Raw genomic sequence first — 21,959 nt, 5'->3', positions numbered from 1 at the left:
CCCATTGGCCACAGAATGTCACATGGCCAAGTCTAGCATCAATGTGGAAGGAGACCACACAAGGGCATGGCATGAACACCCCAAGGAGAAATTCCCTCCAGGCCATTGTTGTAACAATTTACTGCAAATATCTTAAGCCTATAAGAAAGCTGCCATGAAGTGTCCATCTTAGCCCTACTGGACGTATCACTCTCCACGACCCACCTTCCCTGGTATCTCCCAAGGAAGCATGGATGAAAGAATCAGCCAGTGAATTTGCATGAAGTTGCGTAGGACTGACTCTCCTCCCAGAACATTAGGCACTATTGTTATGATATGATAACATCTCATATCATTAGATCATGGCTATTCAGATCCCATTGGTCAGAACCCAGTCACATGGTGCCAATATAACTACAAAGGAGCCTGGGAAATGTAGTCTTCCTGCAAGTTCCAGAACTGAGAAATGGCTCAGCCCTCATAGGGACTCTTACACTGGATGTTACTTTGCCTCCACAGGGTCCCTCACACTCCGGGAAGCTCACAGTGAGATCCTCCTTTGCCCTTTGGCATGACTTGGCCGACAGTGACGCAGTGAAGGGGAGATGGTGGTATCTGTGGAGCTCAGGCTGTTGGCCATGTGTAGAGTAGGATGATTCAGGAACATCCAGACATTATACCATGAGCCCCTTAAGTGGACACTGGGTGCTCCATACAGCCCAGTACAGTGTGTCTCTACTTAACCTTCTGGAAAAACAATGTAGGGACGGCTTTGGTCTGTTTTTCTGGCAAAGTAGCATTGGGTAGGTTTTTCTGCCTCAACCCCAGCAGTCACCTAGGATTTGTCTCACCACACAAAGAACAAGGTCTCACCCTCTCTCTCCAGCCTGGTGGGGCGACCCCTAGGTCTCCAGGAAATGTTCCCCACAGGGCTTTCCCATGCCCTCTCCCCTATGCCTCTTATCTCTCCTTGACCCTTCAATCCTCTCTCTTTAAGCCTTGCCTGTATGGCATCTCCACTCTGCTTTTTTCTAGACATGCCAACCCTCCTTAAAGCATGGGAAGTGGGGGCATCTCCCAGAAAGATGGTCAAACTGAAGGAGCTGAGGGAAAGCAGGACCATGAAGAGACTACCAGGCTAATAAGCCTCAAGGGACAGATAGAAAAGATATTTAATGGGGAAAAACAGCAGAACTTGGCAATGTGGGGCTCCTGACCCATTTCTTTTATGGACGACCCCAACTCCATAGTTTGCAGGACTCAGCACAAAATTAAAATGTGAGCCTCCTATTCAAAGTGCAGTAGTGCCATTAAAGGTATGAAAATGTTTTTCTTTCCTCCACAGTCTCTCTTGCGACTTTCCATGGTACTCTCTATTTGCCATTTAATGTCATTCTAAGGAGAGAAAAATTAAAATTTTTAATTATTTTAAATTATTAGCACAAATTATTTTTACCATTCATTCATCTTTATAGTGTGCAATATCTGTTTTAAAGGCATTTAACTCACATGCAGAATCACCAAGAGTGCATAATTCTTGTTCTGCGGCTCTTAGATACATATGTATTTTGTTTTTGCCAGAAGAGAAGAAACGCTGCACAAAACGAACTCGATTGTTTTCATTTCTGGAGTTCCCATTGTGGCGCGGCGGAAACAAATCTGACTAGGAACTGTGAGGTCGCAGGTTTGATCCCTGGCCTCGCTCAGTGGGTTAAGGATCCCGCACTGCTGTGAGCTCTGGTATAGATCGCAGACGCGGCTTGGATCTTGTGTTGCTGTGGTGTAGGCTGGTGGCTGCAGCTCCGATTGGACCCCTAGTCTGGCAACCTCCATTTGCTGCGGGTGTGGCCCTAAAAAGACCAAAAAAAATTTTTTTTTTAATTTTTTTCATTTCTTAATACATGTACATCCTTTCGGGAATGATGAGGAAGGAGGGAAGGAAAGAAGGAAGGAGGGGAGGGGGGAGAGGGGCGGGGATGGGGGAGAGGGGAGGGGAGAGGAGAAGGGAAGGAAATGGAAGGAAGGGGAAAGAAAAGGAATTATGGCTTCGCCTGTGTTCCTCTTTCCCTCCCCGTCTTCATTTTCGGCCTCAGTGAGGATACAACAGGGCTCCTTTGTTGGTTGTGTCTCCTTTCTGTGTTCTAAGAAAGTTCTGTTTCAGATGGAAAGTGTGGCCTCTTAGGGTTGTCAGTGCCCCATACTTAGCCAACCATAGACATAACACACTTATCTTGTACAGTGGTCCCCCCCGATCTGTGGTTTCTCTTTCCACGGCTTTCAGTGACCTGTGGTCAACTGAGGTCTGAAAAGATTACATGGAAAATTCCAGAAATAAATAACTCATAAGTTTTAAATTGCGTGCGCTTCTAAGTTGTGTGATGAAACCCCGCATTGTCCTGCTCCCTCCCGCCAGGGACATGACTCAACCCTTTGTCCAGCATATTCCACCCATTAGGTGTTTAGTGGCCGTCCAAGTGGTCAGATCAACCGTCAAGGTATGGCAGGACTTGTGTTCGGGTTTATTTTACTTAATAACAGCCCCCAAAGGGCAAGAGTCCCAATGCTGGCAATTCAGATCTGCCAGAGAGAAGCTGTCAGATGCGTCTTTTTACGTAAAAAAATGAAAGCTCTCAGCTTAATAAGGAAAGGAAAAAAATCATAAGCCTAGGTTGCCAAGATCTATGGTAAGAATGAATCGTCTACCTTTGGAATTGTGAAGAAGGAAAAAGAAATGTGTGCCAGTTTTGCTCTTGCACCTCAGACTGCAAAAGTCACAGCCACAGTGCATGATTAAGTGCTTAGTTAAGGTGGAAAAGGCATTAAATCTGTATAATAAGGATGAGGGCTAGAAATAGTTATGCTTGGATCACAGGTACAAACGAGGACTGGCTGGCCAGCTAGATATTTGGTCACCCTAGGAATAGGTATATAGACATAGAGACACATAGAGAGATAAAAGGCTGTGTCACGAGGCCCAAGAGCAAGAGTGGGGGGAACCTCAGATCATTCTAGATCGGATCATAAGAAAATTCTTGGGCGAACAGGCTGCTTCACTCCCTCCCTCTCTCTCCCCATCATTACCAGTTCCAAATTCCCAGGGAAAGGCTCTAACTGGCCCAGCTTTGGTGAAGTGCCAACCCACCCAGCCCCAACCTTGTACACACTACCTGGACCGGGGGCAAGAAACTACTTCACAGACATGCCTTCTAGGTGGCACATGAAGCTGGGCAGACTCTTCAAAAGAGATGAACTACAAACTCTGAATAACATTAAGGTATTCCAGCTCAGCTGGCCAGGCATGATGATGTATTGAATAAGTAGAGTCAGCTGTTGTTCAAAAGCTCCTGGCGGGGAAAGATAGTCAGGGAAGACTTCCTGGAAGAGGTGACCCTTGAGAGACTGGCAGACCTTGGGTGGAGGCAGAGGAACGGGACAAGTTTCCAGAGAAGGGAACAGCATGAACCAAGCCCAGGAAGCAAGATAAGTGATCATTGGTAAATTGGTCACCAATTTATCTTCTGCTCTTCCCCCGTTGGGCCTCATGGTCCATTATCATGAAGTCATGTTTTAGGTAATAGTCTGTTTGAGGACTTGAAACCTTACTCCCCGTCGTCCTCCTGCTCCTTGCCGGTGGGGAGCATGGAGCATCTGGCTGTAGCTGGGATGGTCTATAGGTCCAGGCGGTAGGATTAACCAATATGTGAAACCATTTTTACGAGACGCTGTTGAGACCACTTACAGAGAGAGATTTTTTTCAATCATTAGGGGGTCAACCAGTAGTTTCATTTTTGGTTTGGTTGGGGTTTTTTAGCAATAGAAAATACGACAGAACAGAACACGTCAGAACTCATTGCAGGAAGTGTGAATAGTGCTTTGTGAAGCGTGGTGCAGTCACATGTCCGTAGACGAGGGGGTCATGGTCAAAAATGTCTAAGAACATTGCCTGAGCCAGAGCCTCCTTTGATGAACTTCTACTCCTGAGGAAACCGCTTTATAGGAGAGAGTACAGAGGTCAATGGTCTTAACTGGATGCTTTCCTAAGATTTTAAATGCGGATGGAAGAGCTTTTGTGTTTTGTGTTTTAAAGAGAGGCAGAAATGGAGGTCATGCTCAGTTATGAAGCGCTTCTCTGACCTTCCTCTCCGTCTCCAGTCCTGTCCTCCTTGTAGCCATTAATAGGTCCATCAGTATGAAGCAGAAACACAGAAATAGCACAGGCTAACATGCAAGAATGATGCGTGGCATGGACAAGAATGAGCTGCTCAGCCGCAGTGTGGATGCCTCTGATGGGCTGCTCTTGAAACGCCCTATCAGTGACTGGTCGTGATCCTTGAACTGTCTTGCTAGGATATAAAAGGACCACATCTCCTTCCCATCCATGAAGAGATAAACCCCGATCTTCCCATGGTGGTGCCAAGCATCTGGCTTCACCAGATTGCTCAGGCTGAGCTAGCCCCCGCAACGAGCAAGCTAAGCAAATTCCCAGAAGTCCAGCTACTAGGTCAAGATGCCAAGAGCCAGCAGATTCTGCCCTGCTCTTGCCCACCCATGGAAAAGTGTAGCCTTTGGGTCACTGCATAGGCCACTGAACAAATGCCCAGTTGCCTGGGAGCCACGCCTTTGCTCATTTCACTGTGGGAGGTCAGTTTCCTTTTTCCCTAAGAATCCAACACGGAGTGTCCCAGTCCCTCTCTTCTCATTATACAATCCAGCTGTTTTCTGCAGCCGCCTGCTGGACGGAGAGCACTGGGCTGGAGACCTGGCTCTGAGACCAGCCTCTAGCACCCTCCAGCCACAGCTCGGTTACCGATCCTCTTGCCTCTTGGAACTCCATTTCTTCATCTGCAAAATGGGAGAACCCTCCCGGGGCGTCCCTGCAGGGCTGTGGGAGGATATGTGTGACTTGATGCCCATTTCCCTTTCTGGAAGCCTGAGGCGGTGGGCGTTGGATAAGCCACCATCCCGGGCTGCGGTCTGGTGGGAGTCCGAGGGGGCGGCTGGGGAGGAGGGAGAGGCCGGGGTTGATGTTCAGACGAAATGCTGACCCTGGGACACCTTCACGGTACTTGGCCCTTGGCCCACCCACAACTTTCCCAGCAATCTTGCCGCACCTTAAAACCACCCAGCAAGAAAAGGGGGAAACTATTTCCCTCAGTAAAGCCCTCGGGTCCTCCCTCTGAAACCAGAGCTTCGGGGAGAGCAGCGAGCGAGCGGTGACTCAGTGTTTAGTCTGTGGCATTTCGTGTGCAGAGGGTGACCCAGGAGGGTCTAGCTGAGCTTCCGAGGCCGCTCGTGGGAGTCTGTCTGGGAATGAAGCCCATCCAAAGGGCCTCTGATCCCAGGAGAGCTGAGGCTGAGGTGAGATGCTGGTCCAGAGTCAGCGAGGAAGGGAAGGTTTAAGAGGCGGCCTGAGCATGCAAGCTGGGGTCAGGCATGGGATGGGCTGGGGCCAACCGGGAGGCCTTCCAGGTGGAGGCTTCTGGAGCCAACGTGAGGCAGTTTGGCAACCAGAGAACTTCTTCCCCTCAACGGATCCCTGGGAGGGCGTGTAAACAGGGCACCGTCTCCTCAGGGCCCCGGTCGTGGCTGCGTGGAGGAGGGAAGAGCCCTGGCCCACCTCCCACCTCAGGCTTCTATCAGACCCCCCACCTTGAGCCCTGGGAGAAGCCAGCAGTGGTCCCCCCACGTCTCGGTCCTTCCAGAGGTGGAAAGCAGAACACGGGAAACATCTGCTCCTCTTCATGGGAGTGAAATGGGCTCCATGTGCACGTCTCCCTTTCCTCCTCAGGCCTCCCCTCTCCCGCCTCTCTTTCTTCCTGACCTGTGTGAACCTGTGATGCTTACTATTATGAGCTGCACATAGCAGGGCTTACTATTATGAGCTCCCCAAGCCAAACCCAGGAGATCTGGATGGGTCTGATATGCGTGGTTCATTCACCCCCATGAAGGCCTGGCTGCCAGGGTGGGAAACACGTCCCTGAAGAGAGAGGGAAGGAGCAGGATGCAGGGACGAGTCGGAGGTGTGAGGATGCCGGGGAATGAGGGACAAGCTCAGCTTGTACCTGGAGGTGTCACCAGCTTTCCAGCCCACGTGCTGAGTGCATGGATGCTTGGATTTGTTCTTTCCTACATGGAAAGCCCCTCGGCCCCAGGCCATGCCTTCCACCTGCACCGTATTTTGTCCAAAACTCAATGCCCAGATTCAGCAAGCCATAAATAACAGTAAAATAAAGAATATCTAGTGAATGTTCAATGCATCACGCTTAACTGAAGGGACCAGTCACAGGAAAAGCAGCTCTTCCCTCCTGGCTCCTAGCTCTCGGCTGTGCATGTTGACCAACATTCAGATCCAATCTGAGCACCTGTAATTACTTTTTTCCAGCGTTATTGCAAAGTCCAGCTACTCTCTCAGGTTTCCCCTTTTACCTCCCAGAATCTTCTTTCCCACCTTAGCTCATGTGCTTCTTAGGAGACCAGAGATACTCATGCTGATGGTGTTCTGGATGTGTGGGGACAGGTCCAGGAATAAAATAGTCTTGGTGTCCGAGGAAGAGAAAAGAGGCTCAACCCCCTTTCTTCATAACAGCAATTTATCTTACCTGACATGATAGTATGTGTTTCACGTGTATCTTCTGGCTCCTTCACTACAAGATAAGTTCCAGGAGGGCAGAGAACTTGACTTTTAGAGTTGATCACTCCCTGTATCCTTAGTGCCCAGGACAGTGTCTGGCACAGAGTAGGTATTCGGTGAATATTTATTTAATGAACAGCAGATGGTTGAGTGAATCTGATCAGATTGGCTTATGAATGACAAATGGAACATCTAAACACACACACATAATGGGCACAAATATGCATGTGTACCCACACACAGGACCAGGAGGGCTTATGAGTGAATATGTAATGATAATACTAATGCTGGTAATAACGGCTAAAAGCACACCTTTCTATGCCAGGGACTGTGCTAGCATTGTCTCCATGCATATTCACAATGCCCTGTCCTCTTTTAAAGATGACAAAACTTTCAGAGAGATTAAGTGATTTGGCAAAATCAAGACTTAGTTAAAAATGGAGCCAAGGCAGAAGTCAGATCCATTTGTCTATAAAGTCTGTGCTTTTTACTTGTGATACTTCCTCAAAGTCATCATGTCACTCAGGCTTTCGTTGTGTTCAGTGAAACATGATTATATTATTACTGTTTGACCTCTCATGGGTGCCTAATCCCTATCACTAAACTAGAACTTCCTCAAGTTAGGGACTGTATCTTATTTCCTTATTACATCCCAAGCAGGGCTTACTATTATGAGCTGCACATAGCAGGTACACAGTACGTATCTACTCAATTAATTAATATAATCATAGGACACCTCACAAAAGTGAACTCAACTATAGATGACATTCAAAGAAAGAAACAGTAAGACAGGGGGGTCAAAATGGCCCTCCCTGACTGCTGACTGGACCCCTCGCCATGGTAGGGCCAAGTTTTATTTCTCTTTTTATTTCCAATTGTTCACAAAGTTCTTGGCTTCATGCTTGGCGCATGGATTAAGAAAAACTGGTTCAGGAAGCTTTCTTGTGGAGCAGTGGGTTAAAGGTTCAGCATTGTTGCAGCTATGGCGCAGGTTGCAACTGTGGCATGGGTTCAGTCTCTGGCCCAGGGAACTTCTGCATGCTGAAGGTGTAGCCAGAAAAAAAAAAAAAAAAAAAAAACTGGTTTATAAACTGGGGTCTCAAAGAGGCGTAGAACTGAATAGTCTTGAAGGATATTTTATCAAGACTTTTGAAGATTTTGATAGATAAGCACTTCATATAATGTCTAGCATACAGAAAATACTCAAAAAATTCATTGAATAACCTAGTGGCGCCTCATAGTAACTGGCACAGTATCTGACAAAGGGTGAATATTCAATAACTAGTCACAGAACTGCAGCAAATGATTTTTGCTGATCCAATAAAAATAGTTTCCATTTATTGAGCCAGGCACTAACCATTTTGCCTTAATCATCTCATTTAATCCTCATATTACTGTACAGAGCAGGTGTTATTATTACCTGTATTTTACAGATCAAGAAACTGAGGCTCCAAAAGATTAAGTAATTTGCCTAAGGTCCTACAGCTGTAAGGGGTGGGAATAGGAATTGAATTGCTTGATTGCAAATGTTTAGCCATGATGCTTGGTCCTGCCCTGTCAGCTCCCTCTGGCTGAGTTGCTGTGTCCTGACAAGCTGAGAATGCTGGGAAACACCAAAGATCACACACCCAAGTCTGCTACCTGGAAAGAATTTCAGGTACAAGGCACAGCCTTGATATGGGGGCCCCCAGTCTGTCTTCAGACTTCCCTCGTGGCCCAGAGCCAGAATCTCTTTCCCTTGCAGCAACAACGTCAAGGCTTAGGTAGGAACATGAAAGAGTCAAGGGCCCTTGGTCTCCTTGGGATGTCCACTATCCAAGTTCTTTGCTTTCATTGTGTGATTTAGGTGTCTCAAAACCATGTGACTAGATCCTGATTTATTCCCATTTTATAGAGGAAGAAACTGAGGCTTGGGGACATTGAGCTGACTTGTCCACGCTCACACTGCTGGAAAAAGGCAGAGCTGGGTTTCGAACTGAGGTCATCTGACTTCCCAAGCTCTTCACCACCACAGCTGCTTTATTTACATTCTGCAGTGTCTAGAAACTACCAGTCAAGACATTACAAGTGACAGAATAATTAGAGTCCTGACAACCAAGTAATGGGTGACTACTGTGCTCCAGACATTGTTCTTAGAGCATATTCCTCATTTGATCCCTCTGCCAATGCTATGGAGTGAGGACTGTTAGCCACATTTTCATGACCAGAAAACTGAGGCTAAAACAAAGAAGTATGTGGTAGAGCTGGGATTTGAACCAGGCCTGTCTAATTCCAGCGGTGGGATATGTGGATTCCAACCCATCTGGTATCCATGTCCTTAGCCATTAAGCTTTCCAGTCTTCCTGCTTTGACTTTGCTTTTGCCCTTGAGGTTGTTCTACCTGCCTCATCTACTCTATGTCTTGTGCTGTGTATTTCTTGGGAACTATAGTCTGGAAGATTATGGAGAAACACAAAGACTTGTTGATGCCTCTACCATCTGCTGGATCAACTGGGGGTTTTCCGCCCTTTTCAACAAAATCATCAGGGTTACACTCTCGAAGGCCTTTAATACAGAAGGACATTGGAAAGATTCTCCGGATCTGTTAGAATTCATCTGGTTAGAAAAAGTGTGAGATGGGGCAAAGTCTCATTGATGAGCAGAATGGCTTCGTCAAGAAGAATCTGTTTGAAATCAGCTCTTTAACCAACTGCTAAACCACAGAAAGAGAAGCAGACATATGTGCAGAGTAAGACATGCAGATGCTAAATGGAATGCTCGTTAGCAGGTAGGCTCAGACCCCTTCAAATTACATTGCAAGACCAATAAAAACCTGTTGGAAAATAAATAATTCAAAGAGATGGCTCTAGGTGTTTTCTAGAAATAAGCGTGTTATGTTGTTATCATTAGAATCAACATTGCCAGAGCAAGTCTTACACATTAATTAAGCTGGCAACCACTTCTGAGGATAATTTAGGCCATCAGGGAATAGGAATAGGAATAACCTCTAACACCTGTAGGAATTTATGGTGTGCAACACTTTTTCACGTGTAATGTCTTGCGTTGTCCTTACCACAAACCATTGAGATCTACAGGATTTTCATTTAGAATCAGAGTCTAAGGTTCAGATTTTAGGTTTCCTGACTTTAAATCCATTGCTTTTCCCCCCCCCACTCTTAAATGTAATAATAACAATAATACTAATATAAAATAATAACAATGGAAATTAAGGGAATAACCTGGCAAAGCAGATATACTCCCCCTTCACAACTCTTCCTGGGCCCTGCATGATATATTGGCTTCTTGTCTTTTATGGTAGATGATGAAAAATGAGTTAAAAGTGGATGCCAGTCCTCCCTTCTGAAGGATTACATTTAAGTAAAGTAATGGTGCAGCCCATCTAAAGAGTAGGCACATATTCATTCATCAAACACAAGGACATAGGGCTTTGTCGGCACATGGCGAGGTTTTGTGCAAATTTGAAAAAAGGTGCCTCACCCTCTGAGCTGATGTGGCCCCAGACAAAGACACAGCTACTGACCGGCACAGCACTGGCAGGACTTTAACACCCATTTTGTCCCCCAGACCGGACACCTTTGTCCGGAGCACAAATTGCACAACCAAAAGCAAAGACTCACCCTCCAGAGGAGGAAAAGGCAAATAGATATGGATCATTACAGCAATGTAAATAATATCATCATAGATTTGAGAAAGGTACTTCGAGAGGATTAACTAGACATTCTGCTCAAAATTTTACTCTTAATCCTCTTGTTGAGGTTTGATAGAGCCCAACTAATTGTGTTCTTTTTCCCTGACCCTGGATCCATGGAGAGATAACATTTAAAAATAAGCTGATATTAGAGAATGTGACTTGCAGCCTAGAAGCAAATAGACTTTGTCAGGCTAAACGTCAGAATCAGGCCAACTTACCTACCCGGTCAGTTAGAGGCAATGCTGGATTTCCATGACCTACAACCCGCCTGGACCCATGTGGGGGCCTGGCCACGACAACCTCAATTGCTTCCTGCCAAGTGAATTACGTATCAGAGAAAGAAAGAAGAAAAGGCTGAGAGGCCCATTCCCAGGTCCTGATCCCCAATTCAAAAATTCAAAAGGCCAGGAATTCTAGCAGAGCTTCTCCCACGTAGAAAGAAACATCAGACATGGGGAAGAATTCCCACTCTGCCCCCCCCCCTTTTAATGAGTATGAAGATGTATTCCATTTCTATTCCCAGCACTAGACCACGAGTGGGGACCACATCTGCTCTACTCCCCATTTTTTTTGCCAGTACCCAGCCAGGACTTGCCACATCGCAGGCACTCATTAGCTAGCCTTTTCCAAAAACAATGATTAAATGTTGACTGAAAAGCTCAGAAAAGGCTTCCAGAAAGGAAGTGACATTTGAGTTGAGCCTCAAAGAGTCAGTCGCCAAGACAAAACAGTGATGGAAGGGAATTGCAGGGGTTTTCATAGGGGCAGCAGGCTCTGTGAAGAGGGGAAGATGAGAGGTGGCCCAGGAGAAGCCAGATCGTAAAATGTCATGTGTGCCAATCAAAACCGTACTGGAAGACAAAGGAAAATAAACAGGGATGAGCCACGGATTAGCCAAGTGGCGTCTGGGTTACCATGACAGCAGTGGAGACCTTACACATAAGCCCCCTCCAAGCCTCCTATTCAAATGCCCATGGAGCTGCACCAAAAGACACTCATCCCCCATGGAGTGAACAAAAGATGGTAAATCACATGATTTCTAGGAGGCGTCCCACCTAGAAGGAATGGCCACTACAAAGTACAATCTAGAGCTTTGTTTCACAGGCTCCACCTTGAGCCAGAATAGCAGAACCCCCAAAAAGCAGATGCCAACACTCTATATACCACTCACGCTGCTTCTCCCTATGGGACCAGAATCCAAAAAAGACAGGCTCTTGCCCCAGCAACTGGGAAACTGTCTTCTGAGCCAGCCAGAGCCCTGATCTTCTTCTCAGCTCCTTCACCTATAGATCCTTCTAAAAGGCACTACTCCCAGCATAGACCATGGGATACTTGGGATACTTGGGTGCACAGCAAATCAAAGGAAACAGGATTGTGAGAGGGATGCAGCCAAGAGGGAAGAGCAAGGCTGGGGGCAGGTGGTCAGTTCTCACGGCCTTCAGTCCTCAAAGAGCAGGTCCCAAGTGCCTTTAAGTCAGAGGACCAGTCTTGCTCAGGCTTATCCACATTTGAAGAAGGGCAACCTGAGGATGGGGTTTACATACTCCAAGGACACCTCCTGGAATCCACGGGAGAGTAAGAGGCACCAAAGCTGTTTATTTCTCCAGCCCTCTCTGCTGGCAAACTTTAGACTAAGCTAAGCCTCTGTCCATCGAAGGAAAAGCAAACAGAAAGAAAAACTGCCCAGTTCTGGAAAGACTCTGTAGTTTAAAAGAAAGGACCAGTGTGTTAAAGTCTCAAATTAAAACAACACTCTGATGATAATTTTCTAGGACAAATAGGAAGTGTCGAGCGGACATCTATCTCAGCATCCTTCTAATCATAAGAGGGGGACATGAGGAGCAATCATAAGAGGGGGAAATGAAGACAAAGGTGAACAGAAGGATGGTTCCTCATGACTCATTTCTCAGACAGGGGTTCAGCACCTGCTATGGGCCAGGCACTGACCTAGGCAGGATACAGCAGTGAAACACAGCAGATGAGGATCCCTGCCCCACAGAGCTTCCATTCTAGTGGGGGGAGGGGGGACAGATAATAAACAATAATAATGAATACATTATTTGGTAAATTAAAAGGTGATACTGGCTGGGGGGAAAAAAAGAAAGGAAAAGCAGGACAGGGTCGGGGGTTCAGAAGTGCTATGATGTGGGATGGTGGGAACGGAGGAGAGGGGCCAGCAGCCTTGCCGGATGATGCAGAAAGCCCAGCAAAAGTGCACTGTGGACAGGACCAAGAGGGTTGTTTTAAACTGATACAAGGTAAACTCCACGACAAGGGAATCACTCATTTTTATGGACCGGGTGCCTCCGTATTCATACAGTGAGAACTGCCACTGCATCATCTCAGTCCCTCTCGTTTCTCTTTGTATGGTGACAGCCTCCCAGCTGGTCTCCCTACCTTCGCCTTGCCCCTCTCCAATCCCCTCTACCTCTGAGGCCAGAACAAGTTGTTACATGCAACCTGTAGGTGTCAGGGGTTGCGATAGCAGAGATTGTACCTGTGCTGCTCCCTTCTGAACGCTCAACACCCAGCTCCAGTGCCTGGCACCTGCTAGACTTTCACGAATGCGTTAGAGTGAATTAGAGAGATGGAGAGGGATGGGAGAAGGGAGGGAGAAAGATGCGGAGAGGAGAGGCAGGAAGGCAGAAAGAAAGGAAGGAAGAAAGAAAGATGGAGGGAGGGGGGAAGAAAGAAGGATGGAGGGAGGAGGGGAGGGGAAAAAAAAAAAGACATGAAAAGAAGAAAGACCCACTTGGAAGAAGCAAGAGCAGAGACCTAGTAAGGTGTTCAGCAGGAGGAAAGGGGTGGAGGAAGATTCCAGGGAGAAGGAGGAGCCCATAGCTGAGGCTCTAGCGCTCTTTGAGTCTTCTGCTGGGGGGGGGGGGTGTCCTGCTCCTTGGCTCCTAGAAATCTTCCAAGAAACATGGGACAGATCCTCAAAAGGATGGATGGAGCCAAGCCCGAAAGGTCTAGACGATAAGCCAAATATTTGAAACCAGGACACCCTAAAAATCTAGGAATTCTGGTCCCTTGTCCCCATAACCCACATGGGACAGCTGTACCCAGAATGAGTCCCTAGGAGTTCAAAGAGCTCCACCACAGAAGCAAACTAGCTAATCAGCCCCTTCCACCATCATGTCTCCTTTCAGGGGACGTGAATCCCTCGTGAGATTTGGCAGTTTGAAGAGAAGCAGAAACCCCAAGCATCCAGTGGGTGAATAAGGACAGGTTTTGTCACCTTGTGGCCCCCATCACTGCCGTCCAGGACCATCCTCTTGGGGCATCCGCAGAAGCAGGCTGCAGGGACATTTGAGCTCCTTCTCGAGGACAGGAAGAAGGTCACATGCCTCTTCTCGGCTTCACCCGTCCTCCCTTCCCCCATCCCTCCATCCCTCCCTACACACACACACACACACACCACCCAACCCCGCTCCTTCTCAACACAAAAACAGCTGTGTTCTCATGGCTGGAATGATATGAGGTCTATTTATTTGGGCTTAAGAAGAAAATGTTTATCATCCACAAATTGAGTGAATAGTTTCCTAGCAACTTCTTGTATAACTGTTATGAAATCACTTTCCGTGCTCTCTCTCTCTCCCCCCGCTGACCTCCCTCCGTCCCTTTCTCTCTCACATCCTCTCCCTGACCACCAAGGATTTTTTTCTATTTTAAATAGCAGAACACATTGAGGGTTTGATTAAAAACTACAAATTTTGGAGTTCCCGTCGTGGCTCAGTGGTTAACGAATCCGACTAGGAGCCATGAGGTTGCGGGTTCGATCCCTGACCTCGCTCAGTGGGTTGAGGATCCGGCGTTGCTGTGAGCTGTGGTGTAGGTCACAGATGTGGCTCGGATCTGGCATTGCTGTGGCTCTGGCCTAGGCCGGCGGCTACAGCTCTGATTAGACCCCTAGCCTGGGAACCTCCATAGGTCATGGGTGCGGGCCTAAAAAAACAAAAAAGACCAAAAAAAAAAAAAAAAAACTACAAATTTCTCCCTAGGAGAATCCATGGAAATAGACACATGCTCAGTCACTCTTCGGTACCCAGAACTCAAGGAAGTCACAGCATGCCTGAAACCTACCCCCGGAACCCAGGTAATCACCATTTCTTACACACAGGTTAATGTTCTCTTAGTTGGCCTCTCTCTCATCTAGGCAAGGAAACCATGGCCAGGAGGCAGTTATCCTGCAAAAATGTGATGAACTCAGCTCGCTTCCAGCTATCTCCTCCACCCTCCCAACATGACACATTCTAATCCCAGAGCCTCAGTGCTCCCGCCCAGCAGCATCTGATCTTCTGCCTGTCCCCCTGCTCTCCCCCAGCTCGCCAGCTGGGAGTTAGGAAATGTGAACACGCTTTACGACCGCCTGAGAAAAATGCCATGAGGTCAAGGCACCTGCAAAGATTTCCGAATCCCAGGATGCAGGGCACCAGTCTCCCCTCCAGGCTTCATCCCACAGCCTCAGCCAGCGCTGGGTGTTGACGAGAGCCATGGCCAAGGGCAGATGCCAGGATGCCCTCCTCTCCTTCACCCCTTAATGCAGCCCAAGGTTGACTTCACTGCTTCACGAGGCCCAGAAGCCTCATAAATGTCAGCTGGTCTAGGGAGAGCCTTGGTTTCCTGATCGCTTCAAGAGCATCAAGTTGGAATATCTCCTTGACCCAATCTTTCATAAAATGAGAAACAAATGGAATAAAGGGAGAGATGAAAAATTTCCTCTTCATATTAATCACGACCATGTGCCAGGCACTGGGTCAGATGCCTGCCCTAAGTAACCTTCTTAAATCCTCATCAACAACCTTCTAAGGTGCCCCTTCCAGGGATGAGGTAGGAATTAAACAGGCATCTGATTGGACATCCATCTCTGCTACATACCCGCTGTGTGACTTTGGCCAAGTTGTTTAATCTCTCTGTGCCTTAGTTTTTTCATCTGAAAAGAGACTCTCATTTTACATTATTTACATTCTTGTTCTAATTATGTTTTAAAATATCTCTGTTACAGTGTTGTTGTGAAGATTAAGGGAACCATTCGGTATAAGCCATTTGCAACAACCTCTGGCAATAATTAAGTGCCCCAAAATGTAAGCCAGTGCCACTCTACCCATTTTACAGATGAAAACACAAAGCCTGAGAGAAGTCAGGTGACTCTCTCAAGGTTGCCCTTCTAAACTGCATCTCTAGCAAGTGATTCCGAGGCCTGGAGCCATAACCATTCTGTGATGCTTCCCATCTTCCTCAAAGTCCAACCCTTTGAAATGATCACCTTTGCAAAGTCAGTCTTTGGGAATATCATCGTTCCAATGATATTCCCATCCAAAATGCAAACCTGCATCCAACCACAAGAGAACGTCACGTATATTCAGGCTGAGGACCATTCCCACAAAATAACTGGCCCCTTCTCCTGACAGATGTCGAGCTCATGAAAGACAAAGCCTGAGGGCTATTCCGTGCTGAAGGAAACTAAAGGGTCTTAACCATTACATTCAATAGGTGACCCTGCACTGGATCCAGAACCAGAAAAAGTCTTCTGCTTTTCCTTTATAGGATATTATTAGGTCAGTTTGCACCTTGAATAAGGTCTGTGGCTTGGAAATAGCATTCTAGCAATATCAATGGCCTGATTTTGATTATTGTCAGAGACTGTCCTTGTCTGGTGGGGAAACAGACATGGAAGAATTTGAGGTCAAGGGACATCAGAGACATCATGTCTGCAACGTGTTCTCAAGAAAGTCAAAAAAAGAGAAATGATAATATGGAAAGAGAGGGAATGATAAAACGAATATGGTCAAATGTAAGCTGTGGGGAGATCAAAGTGAAGAGAAACGGGGCAATTCGGTAGGATACTTGCAACATCTCTATAGATCTGCAGTTACTTCGAAATCGGTTTGGGAGAAAAGAAAGCGTCAGCCTTTTCACCGCCCATGACTGCCCCTGAGCATGCTGCCTGGGAAGCGTGTCTTCTCGATGATCTCACCTGTAGACACAGCCTCGTTCCAGGGAAGGCTTCCTAGTCGATGTTAAGACAATAGCTTTGCTTTCCCAAGTGAGCAATTACTCCAAAACCATCCATTGGCCCCTTTAAATTAAAAGAGAGACTTTTAAAATTAGAAGGCAGCGTTCCCTCTTGCCCAAGAGGATGTAGCCACTCCGCACCCCCTTCCCCACGCCGAAAAAATGTCCACAGCTACACTCCTCATTTGACGCCCACACACAAAACCCTTGTCTGTCTGCCAGATTCTCCCAGGCTTCCAAAGAATGCGGTGAATGTGCTATTGCTGAATGTGGCTCATTTGCGCAAAATTCCTCAACCCCTTTCTTCCCTCCTCACTTTCATCATCCCTGCCCTTTTCTCCAATAGGTCACTTAAAAATGGAACCAGAGAGTGAAGGGAGGAATAGCGAGGGCTGGAGGGGGAGGCTGCGGTTCAATGTGGTGACAGTCAGCCAGCATTTATTTAGTGAGCACCTACTATGTGCTGCCCACAGGACCAGGGACCCAGCAGGGAAGGAGGCAAGCCTGACCTGTCTTCCTGGAGCTTGCACTGGGGAAGCTTTGCACTGGGGGGGTGTGGGGGTCGGTTGCTAATCTAAGTGTGCAGAGTCCTGCGGAAGAGGAGGCATGGTGGGTTGGGGGGCATGCCGAAGGGGAGCCAACTTACTCGGTCCAGGTCAAGGGCAATCCTGTGCCTGATGATCACATGTCAGATCAGAGGGAGCTGGGTGGAGAGCAAAGAGGAAAAAGAATGCTTTTGGCTCAGAGCAAAAAACACCCGCACTTTTCGAAAGCAGAACAAAAGAGCCCAAAATTAGAAGGACAAAGGAAATAAAAAAGGTCAGAGCAGAAATAAGTGAAATGAAAAAAAAAAACATAAAAAAACCCAATGAAACTAAGAACTGCTTCTTTGAAAAGACAGACAAGATTGATAAACCTTTAGTTAGATTCATCCAAAAGTAAAGAGGGTGGGAGTTTGGAAGATCTAAACTCTTACATTTAGAATGGATAAGCCATGAGGTCATACTGTATAGCACAGAGAACAATATCCAGACCACGATGGAAGATGATATGAGATAATGTTTACATAAGTAAGACTGTGTCGCTACGCCGTATTGTAGAAATGGACACAACACTGTAAATCAACTATATTCTAATTTTAAAAAATTTAAATTAAAAAAGAAATCAGGAGTGAGGCCCTACATAAAATCAGAAATAAAAAATTACAACACGACAGCAACCACAGAAATACAAAGAATCATAAGAGATTCCTAGGAACAATGAAATGCCAGTAAAATGGACCACCTAGAAGAAATAGATCAATTTCTAGAAACGTGCAGTCTACTATCAAAACCTCAGTTTCTAATCTAAGTTAAAGGTTCTCCCTCCATGTCCAGGCCCCTCCCACTACTCAGTTCAAGCCGTACCCCCCGCTGGGAAGCCTCCACTAAGGAGTGAGACAGGAGGGTGCTTTCTAGCCCTGCTCCAGCTTCCCTCTCACTTGCTCATCCTTTCCTGGTCTTTCCAGGGCAGAGGGAGAGCAGGAGCAAAAGGAAGACCCAGTTTGCTTGGTGCTGCCGTGGTGGTCATCTCTTCAGCAGGTGGAGACCCTTGTGTTTGTTCGAGGCTCTCTCCCTGGTACTTCCCACTGCCCAGTGTCTGGCAAAAATGGTCCACCCTGACCGATCGGGTACCACCACCTTCTCCCATCCACCCCTCACGGCCCTCACCTCACCCTGCAGTTCCATGGAGAAAGGGAACCCCTCCACCAGAATCTGGCAAGGCTTTCCCATCCCATCCCTTCCCTTCCCTGCCACCGCAGCCCTCTCCCTTTGCTGTCCTGCCCCATGCCACCCGAGCCAGCGTCCTGCCTTTAAACTTCCCCTGGCCAGAGTCTGGCAACAGCCCCCAGATCTCCCCCAAACATCTAAGCAGCCCAGAGAACTCTCTCATTACACTCAACCCCACCCCAGCAGAGGCGTTTTCACAGCTTAGCCAGCGCCGGGGCCACGGGGACACATCCGTCTCCATCCTGGTGGCCCTCCCTGCTCTCTGCGAAGGGGACCTCCCAGTGCCTGACAACTTTCTTCACACGAAATCCTCCCTCTGCCTCTTGCCTTGATCCGTCCCCTCCTCTCTTCAACATTGGCTGAAGTCAGCAATGGCTCCGGGTCCCAGAACTGGTTTTCGACAACCTTTCCATGGATGGTCTAAAACAGAAGTTCCCAATCAGGGGCAATTGGGTGCCCCCCCGCCCCATTTTAGGAACATCTGACAATGTCTAGGGAGCTTTTTGGTTGTCAGGTCTGGAGGACTCTTACTGGCTTCTAGGGGGTCGAAAGGCAAGGTTATTGCTAAACATCCTGCAATGAGCCGGCGTCCCCTTCTTAACATTATTAGTATATCTGGTCCCAAATGTCAACAGTGCCAAGACAGGGAGACCTGGTCTAGTACCTCCCTTTGTAAAACGCTGGGGGAGTGGAGAGGTGCCTCTAGTTCTCAGGTCTGGAACCTTGGTCAAGAGTAGAAAGAAAACAGAAGAAAGGGTGGGGGAAAAAACTGTAAATGCAATGTATACATGTAAGGATAACCTGACCCCCTTGCTGTACAGTGGGAAAAAAAAAAAAAAAAAAAAAGAGTAGAAAGAAGTCCCGGGAGTTCCCATTGTGGCTCAGCGAGTTAAGAACCCTACTAATATCCATGAGGATGTGGGTTTGAGCCCTCGCCTGGCTCAGTGGGTTAAGGATCCAGCGTTGCCATGAGCTGTGTGGGTCACAGATGCAGCTCAGATCTGGCGCTGCTGTGGCTGTGGTGTAGGCTGGCAGCTGCAGCTCCGATTAGACCCCTAGCCTGGGAAATTCCATATGCCACAAGTGTGGCCCTATAAAGCAAAAAAAAAAAGGAGAAGTCCCATTAGACATCTATCCTTTATTATCTGTCTTAAGAGCTCCTGAGGGAGAGTAGCTGCAGACTGGATTAATCCAGCATCTCAACCATGTCTTCAAGGGCCTTGGGGGAAGGAAGGCTTGGGGGTTCACCGTACCATCCTCACTGTGCCAACCCATCTGCTTAGGCTGGCTCTCCTCTTGCTCCCAAGATGGCTGCTCCACCCCAGGTATCCCCTGCTGACCCTGAGGTCCAGGGACAGAAAGGGGAACGAGTGCCCCTTATCATTTCACTCCACAAGGAGGGCCATTCCCGAAGCCCCTGTCGACATCCCCTCCTGTCTCACGTGGCCACACTCAAAACTGCAGTGGCGAGAGGAAGGAGGGTTCCTTGATTGGTTTCCACCAATCAGGATTCCAGGCTGGGTGATTGCCCAGCCTCTCCAGAATAGCACAGCCACCCATTACCTAAAACTCAGTTGTTGTCCTGGCAGCAAGCATGAGGACGGAAGGAGAGCTTCTGGGTAGGAGACCCACGGTGTCTGCCACATCCTGATCCAGGGTCCCTAGCCACCTCCTCTCACAGCTCAGGAAACTTGATTTCACACAGTGGCTCTAGGGCCGTGCTTCTCCAACCTCAAGACCCATCATGGTCACCTGGGGACAGAAGCTTCTGCACTTGGGACCCTTGCAGACTTTGTCCTATGTACCACTCCCTCTGGCTGCTCATTTGTATCCTTGATCCTTTAAATGGTAATTGTTAAGCGTAGCGGTGTCCTGAGTTCCCTTAGGTCCTTCTAGCAAATTATCAGACCTGGGGCGTAGGGATCAGGAGAACCCCTGCATTCGTAGCCAAGTCAGAGAAGATGCGAGTCGCCTGGAGACCCCCACTTGCTTCTGGCATCTGAAGTAAGAGCAGTTTTGTTGGGGACCTCACCCTTTAACTTGTGGGATTGGATGCTAATCTCAGTAGTGTCAGAACTGAATTGTAGGACACCCACTGGCTGTCAGAGAATTGGAATTGGAAGACACTCAGTGAATCATTATACAGACTTTTTTTTTTTTTTTTAGGGATGTACCTGCAGCATATGGAGGTTCCTAGGCTAGGGGTTGAATCAGAGCTGTAGCCACCAGAACTTATGCCACGGCCACAGCAACGCCAGATCTGAGCTGCATCTGTGACCTGCACCACAGCTCATGGCAACGATGGATCCTTAACCCTCTGAGCAAGGCCAGGGATCAAACCTGCGTCCTCATGGATACTAGCCAGATTCATTTCTGCTGAGCCTCGATGGGGGCTCCAAGACATTTTGTATATGATTTAATCATCCCCATTTTAGAGATGAGGAACTGACACACTGATCTCACATTCCCACAATCCCACAGTAGGAAGCCATGGAGCCCAAATTCACACTCACATTCGTTTAACTCCAGAGCTCTGTCTAAGTCTGGATGAGAGTTTCGCACAAGGCCAAGGGCGCTAGCATTTTGTTTATGCGGATGGTCCACCTGCAGTTGTGCAATGCACAACCATACTCCCCCATGTTGGCCAGACCTGCCCGATCCGCAGAATCACCTGGGGTGTTTATAAAAGAGGCCTTCCCAGGCCCTCCCCTACCCCATCACTCTGATACAGTAGCTGTGGGGTGGGGCCTGGGAATTTTTATTTTTAACAGGCTCCCCGGGAGATTCTGACCATCAGGCAATTTGGCAACCACTGCCCTGTGTTGCATTTACCAACGTCTTTGCTCAGGTGTGTCCATCTGCCCTGGTGCCCAGCCCTTCCGTGGCTCAGGTTTGTCTGGAGACCTGACACATTCTATATCCAGTGCTTAGAAACCCTCCATAACGTAGACGGTTTCTAAGCACTGGATATAGGCTTTTCCAGTCTCCACACTGTCGCTCGGTCTTACAGTGGGAAGAATTTTAATGAATCAGGCAATGTGAGTCCAACTCAGCAAGGCCCAAGCCAAACCCATCCACAGCCCCCTCCTGCTTCCTGCCTTTCCTCCTACGTTCTCCAACTCAAATGACCCACCATCCACCCAAACGGCAGAGCCAGGAATCTTTGGCACGGGCTTGCTCCCCTTTCTCCTTCATTCCTCGTTTCCCAATCACCATTTCCTCGTGATTTCTACCTCCTACAGAGTACAAACCAGCCCTCCTTTCTTACTGCCTCCATGACATCCCACTCTACTTTTCACCCAGCCCAGCCTGCGAACTGGGCTTTCTGCCTTCATCCTTTGGGCAATGGGTGTATAGAGGCAGATTATATAGTCCAAAGATGGTTATACTATCTCCCATCTCATATGTTCTACTAGAATATCGCCACTACGCCCTCAAAAGCTAAGGTGTAATATACCTTCTCTTAAATAAAGATGTGGTTTTGTGACTATTTCAATCAATAAGTAGGCAGAAGTGACACTACAGGACTTCTGAGGCTAATTCCAAAAAGGTGATTCAGATAACACGTTGTCCACTCTTGCCTGACACTTTGTCTCCATTTATGCCTCCACGCCAGCAGTCACCTACCCTGAGACCGACCGCCATGCTGGGAGGAAGCCCAAATTAGCCCATGCAGAGAGACTGCATGAAATTGTCCCATGACTACACAAAGAAAGAGAGGTTCCTAATCAGCCCTCAGCTGCTCCAGCCCTGCATTATTATAACTCCAGCCACCTTCTGACTGCAATTGCATGAGAGATTCCAAATCAGACCTGACCAGCCAGACCCCTCCCCAAATTCCTAACTCAAAGAAATCATGAAAGATATGAGCTAA

The 21,959-nt window shown here is 47.7% G+C and overlaps 1 long non-coding RNA gene across 3 annotated transcripts; it reads right to left on the bottom strand.

Moving 5' to 3' along the window:
* Positions 1–6,722: 6,722 nt before the first annotated feature.
* On the bottom strand, positions 6,723–13,669 carry LOC110260653 (uncharacterized). 3 transcript variants are annotated; one of them, XR_014803158.1, is made up of 3 exons: positions 13,540–13,654; positions 10,524–10,613; positions 6,723–7,651 (listed from the first exon to the last, which is right to left on the bottom strand). It is a non-coding gene; the product is annotated as an uncharacterized LOC110260653 (long non-coding RNA). The 3 variants fall into 3 exon arrangements; XR_014803157.1 differs by having other exon boundaries at positions 7,447–7,651; positions 10,520–10,613; XR_002343922.2 differs by lacking the exon at positions 10,524–10,613 and having other exon boundaries at positions 7,447–7,651; positions 13,540–13,669.
* Between the last annotated feature and the right edge of the window lie 8,290 nt (positions 13,670–21,959).

Source organism: Sus scrofa, chromosome 5 (assembly GCF_054392235.1).
Source record: "Sus scrofa isolate SSC_HxYL_T2T_F1_AM1 chromosome 5, Sscrofa_HxYL_maternal_Yorkshire_Landrace_v2.0, whole genome shotgun sequence".
Classification (NCBI taxonomy): Eukaryota; Metazoa; Chordata; class Mammalia; order Artiodactyla; family Suidae; genus Sus; species Sus scrofa.
This window is presented reverse-complemented; position numbering and strand designations above follow the sequence as displayed.